Raw genomic sequence first — 4,842 nt, 5'->3', positions numbered from 1 at the left:
GCATCAGATATTTTGTCCCAGCAATGGGAAAGCTGATCAATACATATACATGATATTTTTATTAACTATAGTCACCATGCATACATTAGATCTCCAGAATTTACAGCAGAAAGTCTGTATCCTCTGACCAAACTTCCCCATTTCCTCCACTCCTTAAAGCTGCTATTCTACTCTGTTTCTATGAGTTTTATTATTTTTTTAATTTCACATATAATTTATATCATGCATTACTATTTGCCTTCCTGAGTCTCGCTTATTTCTCTTAGCATAATGTCCTCCAGGCTCATCCATGTTGTCACAGTTGAGAATATTTCCATCTTTTGGGGCACTGAATAGTACTCCATTATGTATACATATCATATTTTTTATCTACTCATCCACTGACTGATACTTGAACTGATTACTGTGTGAAATCTTAGATATTATGAATAACGCTACAATGAAAAAGAAGAGCAAATATCTAAAGAAATATCACTTCACACCTGTTAGAATAGCTACGAGACATAAAGGCTCACATGTAAGCAATAAAAGGATAAAATACATCTTTTTCATGAAAAGTAGTACAATATTATTTTAATGGAGTTAGCAATCAAGATAATCCAACTGAACTGCCCAAAAGAGAATTTGCTTTGAACATACACTTAAAAATAGGATTGCTGGATCATGTAGTAATTCTATTTTTAAATTTTTTAAGGAACCTGCAAACAGTTTATTTTTTTTTTTATAATGGCTATACCAATTTACAATTTCAGCAGCAGCATACAAGGGTTGTTTTTTCCTTCACATCTTCATCAACAATTGTTACCATTTTACTTGTTTCTGAAAGCCATCATACCAGGTGTGAGGTGATAGTTCACTGCTTTGATGTGGAACATCTTTTCTTTTCTCTTCTTTTCTTTTTTTTTTTTTTTGGTACTAGGAATTGAACTCAGGACCTTAGGTTTGCCAGGCAGGGGCTTGCGTCGCTGAGCTATATCCCCAGTCTAAACATGTTTCATATACCTGTTGGTCATCTGTATCTTATTTGAAAAAAAAAATATCTATTTAGGTCCTTTGACTATTTTTAAATTAGGTTGTTTGGGTTTTGGTATCAAATTATATACCTTTCATATATATATTTAGGATATCATCTTCCTATCAAATATATGGTTTGCAGATATTTTCTCCCAGCTGGATGGTTGCTTTCTATACTAGTATATGCATGCTAGGGGCTCGCAGAGTAAGATTAGGTATGATAAACAACAGAAATTTATTTTTGTGTCATCTGGAAGGTAGAAGTTTAAGATCAAAGTGTCAGTAGGGCTCCAATTTAATGGTCTCACTTCAAGTTAATCACTTCTTTAAAGACCTTATGGCCAAAGAGTATTACATTCCTGGGGATTGAGAGTTAAAGATATGAATTCTAAGGAGACACAATTCAGCTCAAAACTCTTCCTTATGGCCCAATAATGTATGACTAGTCCTTACTACAATCATTACTCCCTCCCCTCAGTCCTCACCATCTCCCCCTTTAACATTAGATCATTTTGTTTGACTTCATCTATCAGTGGTCCAGTGGTTTCTTCCTTGCAGCTTGTACTATTCTTACCTTCGAGGTGACAACTTTAGAATTGTCTACTTAGACTCATAATCATCAGCTTCTCTTTCCTTCAAATATATATTACTAAGGTATCTACTCAGATCTTCTTCCTGTTCATCACATCTGGTCAGCATAATGTTCACATAGTGAACTAGAATGATGTTTTATGGAATGTCAAGATGATTAATATCTGTGTACTGCATTAGGGACAATTGATGTACTCCTAAAACAATATTGTGAAGGTGTACTGTTGCCCCTTCCGGGTAAAACTGCTTCTGGGGTCTTTTACAAATAGGTAGATAAAATGGTATTAACCAGATTAATAGCTATATACCAAATGCCAGGTTCTATGATGACTTGTCCCAATAAAGATAGTACATGTGAGACAGAGACTGCAATTGGAATCACATTCTGATTAAGATTATAATAGTTCACAACTATTCTCCTAAATCTATTTTCACTGGCCAAACTAGTGAATTAAATAGGGATATGTTAAGTATCACTAGTCTTATTCTCACTAATCTTGCATTAATCCTGGAGATTATTCCCAGTGATTCAGTATTGCTTCTGGTTTACTATCTGGGAAGAGACCAAAAGTTTTAGGAGCTTCTACCTCTTTCATTTATTTATTTATTTATTTACTTTTGGTACCGGGAATCAAACTTAGGACCTTGTGCTTGTCAGGCAGGCACTTATACCGCTGAGCTATATCCCCGGCAATTCTTTCATTTATAATGACCCTCATTCCATGGGTATGCAAGGGAAATGTGGGGATTCCAGTTATGCATTCAAGAATTGAGAAAGTAACCACACAGCTAATGTGCAGACCAACAGAATGGAACCAACTATGAGTTGGACATAACCTAAGACTTTGCGTATTACCTAACCAAGATAAATCCCAGCTTTGGCGCTGGAGGATGACAGTGATATTTTTGTCCCCAGGAATTAGTATCAATTCAGAGCTGGTATGTAGTAAATCTCAAAAGACATTCACATTTCCTTTTCTCCAATGCAGTCACTCTAGTAAATGGCCACATATCTTTCTAGGGAAAGCTCAAAGGGATATGCCATCAGTTCTGTGGCAATGTTATAAGGTTTTTCCTAAAGGGAACATAAACTTTTCTGAACCAAGAGGCTCTGGGTTTGCAGATTGATTTAGGTCTGAAAACTTAAAGCCTGTGATTATCTCCTGTGGCAACTCCTGTCAGATTTTTGGCTCCCTGACCTACAGCTTTACCTTTCACAGATACTAAGCAATATTCTAGGTTGCCTATCTATAGTGTTCCAAAGACATCTCTGTGGGCCAACACAGTCTGATTATCTGCTGCCTTTAGAAGTAGATCTCCCCACTTTATGTTGGTTGGTTATGTGCTGCCTGGTGTCTGGGATCCTGTCGCCCCCACTGAACTCAGGGAGCCCATTTCAACAGTGGTATCTCGATAGTCCTACCATCAAGGGGAGCAGCCATGGAGAAGTTCCTCTAATGTCTTTCTCAGTGCTTCAAGAGAAGGGAGTACATCCTGGGCGTTTTCAAGGAACGCATTTGGCAGACGGTATGCAAGTTGCATATGATATGTCTAGTGCAACGTTTTCTTTCCTGCACAGGCTGGATTCCCTTTCACTTCACGTCAAAAAGTCCTGGCATCAGTTTCACCTGTGTCCAACCCATTTCAAATTTTGGGATTCTGTTGTTTACCAATCAATCCTTCAACTTTTATAGAAAAACTGGCACGCTTTTGAATTCAGCAGTAATCGTAACTCGGTTACCTGAACATTAAATTTTTCTGTTTGATTTTCAGCGATATTATTCTCCTTACAAGAAACAAGAGATTCTTTAAGAAGTGTTATAGAATCTCTTTGGTTTTCACGTCATAACTCTTCTGAGTTAACGGACCTGTGCTTGTCATTTTTCCATATAATCATTCAATTGCATTCAGAAGAACCCTTCCACACCACGGTCCTCAGAATCACCTTTATAGCCTCAACAGTCAAGCGTAGCTGGTACTTGATCCCCCAAGGCACTTGCTGCAGTTGGCACTTCATCGGGATCAACCACAGGTGATGGCTTAATTAACTGAAGTGTCCTGCATGCCATGAATTATCAGCATTCCATGTCCCTCTGGCAAGCAGCTCCAGCCCAAAGGCTCAATCAAACCTCCAAATTCCATCTTTGCAGCTCTGTCTCTTGAGAATTCTTTCTGCACTGCATAGGGAAAACTTAAAAGGAATTATTAGCTATAATAGGGGTTTAGAATAATGAGGGATTCACTAGCACAGAGAGAGCGCTAGAGAATACAGATATAGCAGCTACAGAAAGCTAACCTTATATCTAACCTATGGGATGAGAGCGGACCCAAGAAATACCTTTCCACCCCCATCCCTGCTAGGGCAAAGATTGAGACTTCACTGGAGGGCACAGAGCCTAGCTCACCCAAGTCACTGTGGTGCTACATCTGCAAAACCTGTTGAAAATATGCCCTTTGGAACTTGCTACAATATTTCTCTAGGGCTCCAGGGAGCTACCATGCGATAGTGTCTCTTCAGTCGAAAACTTCTGGCCGTCAGGGATTACAGGAGTTTGGGACTGAAGAAAGCTTGGTATGCTACAGAACCTGCCTACCAAAACACCAAAACCAGGAAGTAAAACTCTTTTCTTCCTCTAACGTCTCTTCAGCGCTCTCTACTGACAAAGCTTCAGTCCTAGAAGGCAAAGGAAAACCTAAGAGGCCCAGATCCATTTTTATAGTGTAGTCAAAAAGGGTGAATTTGGAGCCGAGAGGCAATAAATCAATACTAGGTGCAAACATCAGTTCTCAGAGTCCCTCAGAGAGTGTATATTCAGACGTCTACAGTCCGTCCGCCTGGAGGGGCTTTTGGCAGGCTCTCTTCTCCCAGGTTTTTCCAGGATGTCACCAAAAGGAAAGGAGGAAAAGATGAGCCAAATGGAAGTCAAAAATTTCTTTTTCTTATATCATTTCACCGAGTACCTTTTCACGGTAGGCTGAATCCGGGTGCTTCCGGATAGAAAACCTGGGCAGCAGAACAGACCTGGTCTGGGGCTCCCGTCCCTGTGGAACGCGGGCCGCCGGTGCCAGACCGCTCCCGAACGTGGGGTCCCCTCCCGCACGGCCCCTCCCGGGCCACAGAAGCCTCCTGAGGTCTTCCTACCGCCTGGGCTCGCAGGCAGGCGCGGGGCGGGCCCACCGGGCGGCGCGCTGTGATTGGGCGCCGGGGGGCCCGCCCCCTCATCCCTGCGCGTCGGG

Source organism: Chinchilla lanigera, unplaced genomic scaffold (genome assembly GCF_000276665.1).
Source record: "Chinchilla lanigera isolate Chin_1 unplaced genomic scaffold, ChiLan1.0 scaffold00017, whole genome shotgun sequence".
Lineage (NCBI taxonomy): Eukaryota > Metazoa > Chordata > Mammalia > Rodentia > Chinchillidae > Chinchilla > Chinchilla lanigera.
This window is presented reverse-complemented; position numbering follows the sequence as displayed.